The sequence below is a fragment of the Juglans regia genome, chromosome 10 (assembly GCF_001411555.2).
Source record: "Juglans regia cultivar Chandler chromosome 10, Walnut 2.0, whole genome shotgun sequence".
Lineage (NCBI taxonomy): Eukaryota > Viridiplantae > Streptophyta > Magnoliopsida > Fagales > Juglandaceae > Juglans > Juglans regia.
In genome coordinates, this window is record NC_049910.1 from 35,647,840 (window position 1) to 35,662,727 (window position 14,888).

The 14,888-nt window shown below is 34.8% G+C and overlaps 1 pseudogene; it reads right to left on the reverse strand.

The window, feature by feature from the left end:
- Positions 1-6,919: 6,919 nt before the first annotated feature.
- LOC108994454 lies at positions 6,920-12,191 on the reverse strand (annotated as a pseudogene).
- Positions 12,192-14,888: the final 2,697 nt, after the last annotated feature.

Genomic DNA, 14,888 nt, shown 5'->3' on the forward strand with positions numbered 1-14,888 from the left:
TTTAGAACTTTGAATGGAAGAATATTAATTCTTTTTTTTTTTGCAGTTAGTCTACATACAGTCCCCAAACGGAGACTACTTATGTCCATTCAATTATGTTTAAAAAAAATTAAAATTATAATAATATCATTTTTAAAATGATATTGTTTTTTCTCCTTTTACCCTTAACATTCATCAATGTAAATGTAAACGCAATCTTCTACTCAGGACTGCAAATAGAATTTCTTTATTTTATCGGATCGTTGATTTGATGTCCTCCCATTATTTTGAAGACGCATTAAGCCAAATAATTCTTGAGCAACACATGCAAGCTTTTCTTTTCCATTAACTCGCTTAATTACTACTAGCTAGCATGATCAGCTTATTATTACCTGAGATAGATAAGGACCATAAGTTAGCTAAAGGCTACAACAAATAATTTGGCCTTGAAGTTCTATCATTTGTACTACATGAGGAAATTTTGTCTCACAATCAAAGGTTTCCTCCGCATGATAATGATATGACCTTTTAAAAGGGCGAGAAAATTAACAAAGCATTCTTGTCATGGTCTGCGTATGAGTACTTACGATATTGCTGGAAACACTCGCATCAATCAAGGTCTTAGCTAGGTTTTGACATATGCTGCTATAGCCAATGCACCAATATATATCACATATCTATGAGGTATCATGCATGCATGATTCCCAAGAAGCAATCAAGAACTGTGGGCAATTTTCGTGCATCTAATTTTGTGTGACTAATATGTGGAAAATAGGCATATGTAGCAAGCTGTGCATGTGATATATATGCAACTTCTTGGACATGATAACAAAAAATGGCATTTCAGTTCTCATTTTTAGCAGACTAAGTGCTAGCTAGCTAGGCATGTATAAAAGATGCCTGAAAATCACGAACTAGAGGATATATATGCAGAAGGTATCTGAATTCCATACTTAATTAAACAGACACTGAAGTAAGATAAGTGCACATTCACATGAAGATTACAAAATATTATAATATGTTCTAGATCTCGAGTGAACAAGGCCCAAAAACCAATTGAATTAACCAGCCGAGCTCCTTTTCCACTACAAACACTTTATCGATGACTCCAGCGAATTAATAAGTCCTAATTATATATTATATATTATAATAGCTAACTAATTAAGCTAATTAAGCAGTAAGCATGCTCATATATGCTCATATGCTGCATGTGTGTATAATATGTCTTTAGTTGACAGCTATAGCATGCCCCACCTCCAATATTTGGTCTCCATGACAATAATTGCTCAAACAAAGTGCATGGCATGTTGCAGATATCATCTATGGTCCACCTTTTTTTTTTTTTTTTCTTTTTAAAAAGAATTATTTTTAAACGCATACATATTGTACTTATTGTTCAGACCTTGAATATTGCAAGAAAAATGAACATTTGCGATGGATTATTGAAAACGAAAATGATTATTTATAACGAAAACAGACTCATTTTAATAGGAAATATTTATTTTTACAGAAAATAGCTAACCATAAATAAGCAGTATGTTTTCTTGTAATGTTGATTTTGGACACAAATCAAACGTAATATCGGTTTCACTTTCTTAAAATATATATTTTTTTTTCTCAGTTAATAAGAGCTTCAAAGTTACTTAGAAAGAAAGAACCAATTAATTACTAGCTAGCTAGCTCCTTTTTTATTTTTTATTTTTGTAGTTTGTGCACCAAAAAAAAAAACACAAAAACCCACAAATTTCTAACTTAAATTATCTTGAATAAGAGGTAAAGTGACGATATTTCTTCTTAGTTGTCATAATAATAAAATAAAAAAACATACTTTCCATTTTTTTTGGAATAAACTTTAAAAGAAGATCAGAAATATTAATTAGTGCATGGCCTCCCATGGTGGCCGTGGAAGCCATATGGCAGTGGCTCCTGTGAACTGTGATTACCATTCTTTTTTTGTTAGTGGAGGACATGATGATTTACATTATATTATTTATTATAAATAAGATAGACAATATATTAATATCATCATTTTATGATCTATCATTCATTAATGACCAAATCTATTTAGGGGTATATATATAAGTCGATCGCAACAATCACATATCCAGTACTGATCTGAAACGTCAATAATTTAGGCCCTTAAATATGGGTATCCATTCAAAAAACAAACGTCTGAAATGCACAAATCTATTAGGCCTCATTTTTACAGTTAAGATAAAATAAGTTAAGATTAAAATTAAAAGTTGAATAAAATATTATTAGAATATTTTTTACAATATTATTTTGTTTTGGAATTTGAAAAAATACTTGAATTGTTTATTTTATTTTATATGTGAATTTAAGAAAGTTGTAATGATTATATGAGATAAGATAAGTTAAGAGAAGTTGTGAAAACAAACCAGACTATTTAAGTATCGCGCGCGCGTGCACACATATGCATCGATCATCTTCCTCTGCACATTTATACATGTATACAATCCGACATATATACAATACTCTTTTTTGATCAGGCTTTTCACTCTCTGGCCAAGAAGCTTCTTCTGTACTTTGCTCATCTAGATTTGAAGAATTCATCGTGCATAAAGACAGCAAAAAGTAAAAAATAAAAGCATAATTTGAAGAGGGTTTTGAGCATTCTGTGTTAGGACAATTAATAATTAGGCAATCATATATATATATATATATATATATATATATATCCAATATACAATGCTGGATTTGCGTCAACCAATCCCTCGCATGCAGATTGCGCCGGACAGTCATGGTTTTGATGTATTAATGCCAAACATGCACGCCTGTCTGCACAAAAATCAAAAGCGCGACACAACATATACTAGTGGATGATCAAACTCAAACTCAAACAAACCGAAGCTTTGGTTGGTGATGGTTTTCTCTCTATAGTTTTTTCATTAAACAATTCATTTGAATTCAAGCCTACGATATATATATCTTAAATTTGAATTCAACATGTTTCAAGACTTTGTGGGCTTGGTTGGACCAGAGATATACCTGTTCTGAATTTAATGCAATTTTTTTTTTTCCTTTTTAAAAGATAATGTAAAGTAACAAATGGAAAATAAATATTAAAAAACAAATAAAAAGACAAAACAAAAACCAAGGCAGTCGTCAGTTATTCCTCGGATCTAGGTAAACGTGCGGTATAGGAAATTACTTCATCAGCAATTCAGTACGCAGATCTCATTGTGTTTAGAAAGCGATAAAATTGTATGAAACGGTTGATTGCAAGCTAGCTATTTTGTGGACTGACAGACTCAGCTGAAAACGTGAGTACTGAGAAGTACTGAATTACTAATTAGAAGCCTACAAACTACAAATTAAGACTTCGCGCTTCAATGATCGATCTTGTGGCCGATAGGCTTAAAAAAATAAGAATATGTATTATAAATTGGTTAAGAAACAAGAATTATTGCAGTTTGAGGGAATAAAATGTTATTTTTCCCAAAGGATATGTATATTTGATAATAAAAATGATATTTGCAGTCATTGAATGTGCAAGTGATGCACACTCTTTTTAAAAAAATAAGTAAATATGAGATCTATATGAAAAAATTAATTTTTTAATAATAGATCCTATTATTTTTTAAAGGAAGTGTGCGGCACTTTCGCACTCCATAACTGTATATAACATTACTCATTTGATCAATTCTAAGAAAAAAACAAGTTTAAAACCCATCTTTCGATTAAAAATAATTTGTATCACTACCATGCCATAAATTAAGTATGATATCACCTTGAATTTAAATAAGCAATCAACTAATCGCCAGAAAATCCAAAAAATAAGATATAAATTATTTAAGATTAATCAGAAGTACAATGCTTATCCAAAGCTCACTTGAAAATGATCAAAGGCAGAACATGTTCTGGAAGATGGTGCTGCGTGAAGATGACGACGACAAGTAATCAAGTGATCATGTTCCACTAAGACCAGTTAATTTTAGCCGACATGCATCCAGGACGTACGTTTGCAGATGGGGCCATTGCACGTGTTTATATATATGGATGATTGCCAGGTATCTAGGGTTTCTTAATTATTCCAGCTTTTGTTCTCTCAATCTAGAAGAAAACTAAAGACTACCTCCATTGTTATTTAGTCCCCAAGCTCCTGATTCATGTATTTATAATAATCCAAACCCCAATGAGATAACGCGCATTATATATAAATTATTACTTGAATCCTATATATATATATATATATATATAGAAGAATAGGTCAATAATCAGAAAGCGTTCACAATTTAAACTAGCTAGATATCGAGGAAGTCTTTGTACTGAAAGCTACAATATTTCTAATATAATAAACTATCTTTATATATGCTGCTTATGATATAAGTAATAACCCTGGCCTAGACATAACATGATCGATGAAACTGATAAAATATATGCAGAAACTTCATTTTCAGATCCAGTATAAGTAAATTATGTCTTCATTATATATATATATGGATGTATATATATAGTTTACATGATATATTAATTTTTTTAAGCATTTACTTTAAATTATATATGTGTAGTTTGAATGGGGTGCATTTGTTCAAAGTCTAAACCTTAATATAGGGACTGACAAAATGTTCTTGAAATTAAGAACAATAAGGACAATGTGGTTGTCATATCAAGAGGGGGTGTGAGAAGAGATCTGTGAGAGGGATCATGTATTTCTTTTTGTTTGTGTTTGTGAAGAATTTCCAGTTACTTGTAGACTGGGTTTAAGCTTTATGCCTATGAAATGAAAACTACTGATCACAGGTGGAGACAACGACGTCCTTGGAAAAGCTGATAGATCGTCCAAGAAAAGTACTATTAGTTAACCAATTATTTTGATGGGTTATTTGACCAAATAATTCACGGGTACGTAGTGGGTAATGTGGAAGATATATATGGTCAAGGAGTTCGATCAACTTTCAAAGGTAAAACAAAATTTTGTTCAATTTAATTGAAATGAAGTTTCTTTTCAGAACTTATTTTGGACTCCAGCTACTTTAATTTGTCTCCATGTTTATTATAATATATGATATCTTGATGATCCTCTTGATCAACATGCATGTAAGCCCCACACGAACCCTCTCTCTCTCTCTCTCTCTCTCTCTCTCGATTTTTGTATCGTTTCTTAGCATTAATCTATTGACCAAAAAAAGAATTAAATACATGGCTTTCTTAATTGCTAAAGTAAAGATTCTTTCTTGGTTCAATAATATTGAGTTGGAAAATGTGTCATAATCAATCACGTACGAACTGATTGTGTTGCGTAAATATTGTCATATGTATATACACATCTATTTCTATAACACTTGTAAAACAAAGAAAGAAACTTGGCATCAACAACAAAAGAAAAGAAAGGAAAAACTTGACCAGATGAACAGAAACTGTCATGTCAAGCTGCCTTTCATGCTTCTAAAGTTTGGGCTAGGCCACCATTTTGTTTTATGAACACATGATATTGTGGATGAACCCTAATTGAGCTTGCCTCGGTGTTTTCTAGGACCAGGCCGGCCAGCCCAACTGCTGAATTTCATATACAATATCTGACTCAAGTCAATCAACCAGCAAGAGTAGAAGCATTAATTAATTTTGAAAGCAACTTTTAGATAAAAGTGGCCTTTTAGGCCTTAGCTTAGGTAGTAATGGGGTCGGTGGATTCTAATGAGTGTTAGCTTTATTAATATAATAAAGTAAAAAATGATATGAAGTCTCTATGTTTATGTGACTGAGGTTATATGTATATATATATATGTATATATATATATATATTGAGTTTGTTAAGAGATTCCAATCTTAAAAATATCCTATTTTACTCCTGTGACAACTTGCGATGATTGTGGCAATACCAAGTTATTCTCAGATAAAATATATAAGAGCAAACATCCCTGTTCCGCAGGGAAAACAATCCAGGTGTTGATTGCCTTCTGAATTCTGTTTCTACTTCACCTTGGATGCCATACATGCACCCTAGAGCTGCCTTAGGTGTGGCAATGGCTGCAGCAAATGCTTGATTGAGTTACCTTAGAAACATCTTTTTAAGGTAAGGTAATGGTGGGAAAGATCCAATATAAAGCAACTAGTCATTCAAAACACTATCGTAGGGCAGCAACAGTGATGAGTACAGCACAGGAGTGACTCAAATTATATATATATATATATATATATATATATATCTCACTTGTGACAACCTTTGCTGAAGCAAAACCAACAACTACTGAAAAAAGCCCAAAATAAGATAGTAGCAATGTATAATATTCTCTATCAACATATGAATAAATATAGATAGAAGTCACTATTGGGAGCATCTATTTTGTATACATGATGTGGTATCATCCAGACCACACATCTCCCCAAGTGAGTGTTGGGAACAATCAACTAGAAGCAGCCAGGCAATGAGTACAAAGTGTGCACTGCTATAGTGGCTTCTCTCTAGCATTACTCATCAACATATACAGGGACCCAAGTGTGGGATCTGAGTTATTTTAATAGATACGTTGGATTGTAGGACTTTCTGGAGGTTCAAAATGCAAAATCACTTGGGCATTACTTGCTATGTATCTTCATTCGAAAACAGGACTGCTTAATAATAACAGAAATTCTGAAACCAAAACTGACCGCATGAATATATATAGCATACCATCGAGTGAAACTTGATCAACAAGCAATTGCCAATATTTTTCCAAAGAGATTTGTCAAAAAAAATGCATAATGACTGTAGAGAACTACAAATAATAGACATTTAATACAGGGAACTAAAGGAATACAAAAGAAAAAATGCTAGAAACAATTTCTTCGTATAAATATCTTATAGGAGCATAGATGGCAAGTTTCGCGATACTATATCCTGGATCCAAACCCATGTATTTGCAAAAACTAATTTGCATCATTTCTTTGTATGTAAATACTAAATAGCATTACTCATCACCAATCATCTTGTTTTTATTCATCCGAAGATAGTTTCATTGTTAGGATCAGGCAAACCTTTTAGTACATCTCTTAAAGCATGGTAATGGCTATCACACGTGGTCTGAAATTAAGTTGCTCGAGAGCACTATCCTCTGAAAATGTTCGTCTGGATGCCTTTTCCAAAGTGTAAAAAATGCACTGCTGATGCCAGCCTGAGTGTCAGCATTCCTCTTTAGATAGAAAATGGTCCCTCGGATAAATAATTCTTCAGACACTGCAAAGGTAGCTCCTTCCATTTCGATCGCATCATCATTCTCCATTGTGTTGGAAGTTAAAGTGGATGCCAGAGCAGCAAGGGACTCCTTTATGAAGGAACCATCTGTTCAAACACTACCACAGCATTTGGTGAGAGAAGAGAGAGGGGGAGAGAGAGGTTTGAACTCAAGAGCCACCAATTGTTAAAATGCCCAGGGAAAAGAAATTCCAGCTTCTAATTATATGGAACTCAGAATTCCAGACATCTCAACATTTAGAGCATAATAACCTATTACAGAACCACATAGATTAACAATCGCTAAATCTATATCTATCTATATATGAACAGAGTCCCCATTGTTTGACACGAGAACAATCATGGTCAAAAAGCCTAAAGAATGTCCTCTAATAGCTATTAGAATGTGACCGCTAATAGCACCATGCCAACAAGCCAACAAGTCCACCTCCCATCGGGGGGGCATGATTCGATCAATGCCCATAGATCCCTAAACACCTTCTAGTGAATCAAAAGACATCAATACTTTCTCCACCCTGTTTATACAAGGGGCAAACCAGTCTGTTATTATAGCACTCTTCTTTCTCAAGTTATCTACTGTTAAGATCTTCCTCGATGCTACCAACCGAACAAAGAATGCTACCCTTGATGGTGCCTTATTTCTGTAAATCTTTTTCCAGGGGAAAGAGAGGTTATCTCGAGGAAAAAGTGCTTGGTAGAAAGACCTGACATAAGAAATCCGTCTCTATGAAGGAATCAGCCACATCATATCAATTATATCTCTTCTTTGTGTGAAAGAGTACAAACAATAAAGAACAAAGACATCATGCAAAGTTCTGCTATCAAAGCCTCTTTACAATGAGAGATACTATACAATGTCGAGAAAGCTATCTTCAACAGCTAGTCTCCACACCCTATATCGTGCCAGAATGATCAAATAAACCAAGCAAAATCTCTGCTCCCCCGCCCTCTTCTAATACTTTTTCACGCCCCCACCCAATTATAGGCTTACCTCATTAGAACACCAGCCTCCACACTGCCCACCATATTTGACTTCTACCACCAATCTCCACAATGCCTCAATGGTATAATACCATAACCACTTACCCACAAGAGCCTTATTACAAAATTACAAATTTCTGAACCCCAAGCCACCCAAATAAAGAGGAGCACAAATCCTTACCACTTGACATGGTGGTACTTGAATTCATCGCCGACTCTCCCCCATAAGAAATCCCGTTTAAGTTTGTTAAGACAATGGAAAATGCAGACAAGAATGGGAAACAATGACAAATACTTTGCCAGAGTGATCTACGCACCCTTCGATAAATAAAGTCTCCTCCACCCAGCCAATCGATGCTCCATTTTCTTAAAAATACCATCCCATATGTATTTTGCCTTTTAAGGGGTCCCTAGCGGGAGACCCAGGTACTTTAAAGGCAGAGAAGACCCCTCGCATCTATTGAAATGAGCCAATCTTCATATATTGTCCATTGCTCCAACCAAGACTAATTCTGATTTGTCCAAAGCATAGAAATAGACAACACAAGCGATGAAGTTGATCTGGATAGGTCTCACAAAAGATCAAGGTGTCATCTGTAAAAAGAAGGGGAGACAAAACAAACTCTTCATTATTCATGGACCCCTTTGAGGAGCCCAATAGAAGTCTCCTAATCACAGCAATGGACATCTTTTGACTCAATGTCTCCTTGACCATTACAAAGAGTAGGAAGACTCTTCTCCGTAAATCCTAGACAAGTTAGTTTTCTTTTTTTGAGACTTAAATATTGTAGAAGGTACATGTTTATGATTGTAGTCCCCACACACACACACACACACACACACACACACGTTCATTTATATCATGATCAAGTTTCAAACTTATTTTTCACATTGTTTCTTTGTCTGTATTCCACAGTTAATGTTTTCTTTAGTCACTGTAATTGAAATTTTATTTTAGATGATATAATTGTCTACATTTCTTTTTTTGATAAGTAAATGTAAAATCTAAGTTTGAACCAATGGTATATTCTAAAGATACAATTGACTGAAGTTTAACACAAAAGTGCCTGGCAATCTTGGTGGAATGCAGGGCAAGCTTACCAGAAGAAGTTCTATTGTTCCCAAGGATTGCATAATCAGCCAGTTTCCAAGCTACATCTTGTACCAAAGACGCAACCTGCTTTGCGTTGGTAACTAAATTTATTACATTTTCCCAATCTTCCTTTCCAACCACACTCATCATGTCAAAATGCAAAAAATAAATTTCATAAATCCTATTCCATTACCATCCATATAAAAGTGATGGCTCAGACAGAAGAAGCAACCTTCTATATACAGATGAACCTACCATCAATAGATGGCCCCTCCATAAGTAGGGTGATCTCCATCCTTTTTTTTTTTTTTACTTTAAAGTTCCTAGATGAAAAAAAATGCTTAAAGTGCTCCCCAACTACCTCCTCCAAACATTACTAGATTATTTTAAAATGACACTAACTTGTAAGGATGCTTTAAGAAATATTGCCTAATAAACTATTGGTTGGTGTTTAGGTGTTCTGATCATTTCTACAAAATTTAAAATATGATCAAACTTCTTGTTATGGAACTTAATAATGTAAAATGTCTAAAAATTACATTAGAAGACTTGATTCAGTTTTGTGATAAGCTATAAGGTAATACACAAGGGTTTGATCATGTAAGAAAAAGTAAATAAAATACATATGAAAATGTTTTTTTTTATATATAAGTAAAATACATATGAAAATATAGTGTCCTACAGAGGGAGAAATAAAAAGAAAATAAAACATATCTAAAAATCTAGTGTTTATCCAAAGTGGGGAATTTATGGAATACATTTTGAAGATAACGTAAGTCCTTTTAACACAATTTGCCTCCATGATGAGTCGAGGACAATGGAAACCAATAGCATTGCCAACATCCAATGTATGCATATTTTCATTTCCAGCTACAACTAATATAAAGAAGGACGTTGTCATATTGATTACAAATTTCCAAAGAGCATCAATCTCAAATTGCAAGTTCAAACTCCTGAATATTTCAAAATTCAGAAACAGTTTGCAAGTCCTTAAGAATTAATAGGCTAAGAGAAGAATAAATGCACTACAACTTTGGTTGCAAACATGAAAGAATTTCCTGGAACGAATCTTGCATTTGATTTCTAATTCTTTTTGGCACCCAGATGGCCTTTCTTCTAAAAAAATACAAGCATAAGTCATAGGCACACTGGATTTAGCATGTCACTGAAGAAAAGTAGTAGTAGCTTCTGTAGATGCTAGCTTTAGCTTACCAATCAGTTTGAAGGATTTCATTCCTTAGCCTTGTTAGAGAAGCTGAACTTAACCTAGGTACAATATCATCCTGAATAGAGCCAAGAAAAAAAATGATAAGAGAATAAAAACACAAAAGATAAAACAAAGAAAAGATTCCCAACCAAGAATTTTATATAAATCAAAAGGCTTTGCCTCTTCCAAAATAATATAACTAACATACTTTTAAAAGCATTCGCACACCTGCATAACAACAGTGGTAACATAATCAGAGCAGCTTTCAGCAAGTTCTCTGGAGACACAAGCAGGAGTGGCATATCCAACAGCAGAAACAATGTCCAGGCTGAATCCGAGTTCCTTAGCTGACTTTCTGCTGAGCATTATTGCTAATAAAGAAGCAGTAGCACCTCCAAGAGAATGACCCACAAGTCTTAACCTATATCTCTGGAGGCATAAGGGCTTGTTTGGATTCACAAGTCATCTCAGCTCATCTCAACTCATCTCACTACTATTCATTACTATTCAGCAACTTTAACTCACAAATCTCACTACTATTCACAACTCATCTCATTACTATTCACAATCCATCTCAACTCATCTCAGCTCATCTCAAGTCATCTCAAATCATCTTCGAATCCAAACATCTCCTAGTCTCACTACAATGATAGGATAGAAAGAGAAAAATCTGAAAAATAGATGAAAGATAAATCTTCACCACCTCATATTTCTCCAAGCAGGTCCTAATGGTTCCTATCTCATGAGTAAGAAACCAACGAGTAGCTTCAGCTGTGCCAAAGTGGGTGGAATCTGCTTCAAATGTCACTTCTCCATCACTCGAAGAAGCAATATCAATGATAAGATCATATATAGTTTGAGTACCACGGATTCCAATAATCAAAAGTTTCCTACGGTCATCGATTGCAATGTAATATTCAGGCCTCATCAGACTGTAATTGTTTACGAACTTCAAAACATTGATTTCCCTAATCATGTTGTTCCTTGCAAGACCTGAAGCATTATACTTATAACAACCTCTTACTAACTCCAGATGGTAGATGAGATCTTGCACCTAAATTAAGAAACCATAACCTAATAAGAACTTTGGATAACTGAAACAATATTCTTAAATATATATCATCAATAACCTAACGAGGGCATAAAATTCACTATTGAAGCTGATGAGATCTGAATGCCCTTAACATCTTCGAATGGATTTGTGGATGCTTGATGAAGATATATAAGATATAAGCCGATTGTAAGATCACTCAAGCTCCAATCTTGGATTCCAATCTTACTCCATTGAATGCTTGCCATGATTTCTGCAAGCAATCAACTATCAGGAGGGGCTTTGTTTGTAACTCCATCTCCTGCAAATTTCGATTACCAAATAAGTATCTATCATCACCATAGATCATTTACTGTTAGATGCTTGTTCCAAAGATCCAAAGTTTGGCAAGTTAACTCATATAACACGACTCTGCCTGAGTGCCATGATTGATTCATATGGTAAGCCAAGCATAACACATCAGCACAAGCAATTCCATCAGATGAACAACACAATCTAACATAAACAGACCTGTTGGCAGAGCCCACCTACACAACTGAAGGGCCGGTTCAAAAGCTTTTGTGAGACAAGCAAGCTCCAACCTACACTTTCTATTACTCAGATCTTCATTTTCACAACTGTATTTGCTGAGCCTAGAATCATTGCTCATCTTGTTAACTTTAGACCCCACAGAAACTACTTTCATGATATCCGCTTCTTTGTCTGCTTTCGACTGTTGCGACTGAAACTAATTAAGAACGCTATATGCATAACTTTGATACCTTCCCTATCTCTTCAGAATCATTTTAGTGTAATCTGTCAAAACACATGATATCAATAAACAAATTTTCTAATACAATGAAACAAGGAAAAAAAACCCAAAGTTTGGTCCACCCTTGATCCTTCACACTGGGTAAAGTCAGTTTTTCTCTAAACTTTATATTGGAGTATAGAAGTGCGACTTTGAGTTGTTAAGTCTATATCAAAAGTAGTCACCTGAGTGAAATAGTTTCTTGTCTCTTTTATATGAGCTTGAGAGTGAGTAAATGATATAACATAACAGAAATTTAGGCTGTTGTATCCCTATAAATTACATGTGTTTTTGGCACTCACATGTGGAAACCAAAATTGCTTAGTATTTCTTGCAACATTATTACTCCCATAAGTTTTTTTTTTTTTTTTTTATAAGTACTCCCATAAGGTTTTGGACTTCACTACCTATAAATTAGCTCTCATTACTTACAAGTTTTGAGTTTAAAGTTGATAGAGTCTCACGTCAAGTACAAACAGCAAAAGTACTGGTTAATATAACATCTTTAAGGCCAATCTCATTGACTTAAATTTCTGGGTGAAGTTGGGTAGTCAACATATATCAAGTGACTTCTTGGTGTTTATCTTTACAATTAGTGATATCAAAGCTAACAATGGTGTGCGGGAAAGTGAATAGTTTTGCTCCGTATCATATTAATTATTACATATATCTTTGACAATTGAGTCGAGATAAAATGCATCGAATGGACAAGCCCTCAAATTATATACAAGGGATTCCGAAAAAAGGCCCGTAGTACAGCGTGAAGTTTGATAAAAGCTTCCACCAAGAAATTATGGTCGTTGTGGTAGAGGTTCACAAGTGCGGGGGTGATTCAATCTCAAGTCGAGTAAAAACAACCACATGGACTGGGGTTTAACGATTTCTTGCAACAAGAGTGGGCGATTACTATAACATTATCGAACTTATATAAGCCTGCGCATTTGGGATGAAGCTGCGTATCAAGATACATATGAAGGCAAGAATAACAAATTACTTTGACAATTAAAGCTGAAGCAGTAAGGAAAAACCGGAAAAGAACATTGAATTGTTATACAAACTAGAAAATTTATCACTTCATTGTCCCTAATACCTTCAAAAAAACACAGAGTACAACAAAAACAAAAAATCCAAGCCCAATAGTTTGAACCATAGAGTATGAAGAAAACAAAAACTAGAGTTTTTAAGGAGAAGAAGCAATTACGAATACGGTGGAATGTACGATTTTGTTAGGAACCCTAAGTGTAGAGAGGGGACACTAGTAAAAAAGGGGAAGAACTGAAGTGAAGTAAGCAAACTAGGTTGAAGTGAAGTGGATGGCTTCGTGGGACGGCGTCGTCTTCGGTAACGTTAGTGGGTCTTAGGTTAATAGTGGGTTGTTATCAAGTGTTAGACGCAACGTTTTGGTTTTACAAAATCATTACAGTTACTACAGAATAAATTGAAGTGAAAGGCAAGGGAGGTTAGCCTTGCCTGAGGGGAATTTGTTAGGGAATCAGTTATATGGGCAAGCCTGGAGGATGGATCTTTTGATCTTGAGTCCATTGTCAGTAGTTTGCAGCAGGAGTAAGGAATTGTCTCGAACAATTCCAACATGATTCTATGTTAATGCATTCAATTTTTATTTATAGTTGTTGCCTTTTTCTCATTTCATCAAACACCTTGTGCGCATTGGATTTATTCATTGTAGCCACCATCTCCCATTTACATATCATCTCCTTATTACAATACAATGAAGAATAAGAAGATTCATTATAAGTGGTATCACATATCCAGTCTATCCCACCAACACTAGAAAACCAAATCCATATACAAATTCATCCTCACAACCCAGAAACCACATATACAAATTCATCCCAATCCACAAACCCACCATCCCAGAAAACCACACCAAACAAACCCTTAGCAACCATACTCACCAAACCAAAAAACACCATGGCTGAAGGAACTAGATCCAAACAGCACCAAGAACACCTTCAATAGCAGGTTCGTGGCTTGGAGGAGAGTCATCTGGCAACCCAAGCTCAACTCAATACCATTGATGAGAGGCTGGACTAGCTCACTGAAATGGTGTGGACCCTGGTCATTTATAACGGGAACGTGAATAGAGACCTACACAATTAACAAGATCATGAGCAGTTACAATAAAGGGGGCCGAATCTAAGAGGTATTCATCTAGACTTTCCTCACTTTGATGGAGAAAACCCATCCGAGTGGATTTTCAAAGCATCTCAATATTTTGAATTCCATCAAACCAACCCTGCCTAGAAATTATTAATAGCATCCTACCACATGCAAGGGGTAGCATTGGTATGGTACCAAGAAGGTTTAGATGCAGCACAGTTTGTGAATTGGGAGACCTTGGTGCGTGCTATGTTAGTTCATTTTGGACCTATGGCTTACAACGATCCTATGGAAACATTGACTCCATTGAAATAAACCACTACAGTGGCAGCCTATAAAGCCAATTTTAAGGCTCTTTCAAATCGATTAAGGGGGCTCTCAGACCACCATAAACTGAGTTGTTTCCTCAATGGGCTGAAGGATGAAATAAGGTTGCCTCTACGTATGTTTAACCCATATAACTTGACTGCA